Below are 218 nucleotides of genomic sequence, written 5' to 3'. Positions count from 1 at the left end.
AAAGCAATTTTTTAAGTATTAAGATTAAAAAGAGTCTTTAAGTCTACTTTTTAGGGGCTATTTTTCATCAATGAATGAAGACAGGGCCAAACAAGCACACAACAGTTTAGAGAGCCTCACTTAAAGTAGGGTTGACTGCACAGGATGTGAACATGTCATCCCGGCCTGAGGGATAGTCTACTACATTTTATAAGATATCATCCTATGATCAGGGAATT

The sequence above is a fragment of the Penaeus monodon genome, chromosome 15, assembly GCF_015228065.2.
Source record: "Penaeus monodon isolate SGIC_2016 chromosome 15, NSTDA_Pmon_1, whole genome shotgun sequence".
NCBI lineage: Eukaryota > Metazoa > Arthropoda > Malacostraca > Decapoda > Penaeidae > Penaeus > Penaeus monodon.
This window is presented reverse-complemented; position numbering follows the sequence as displayed.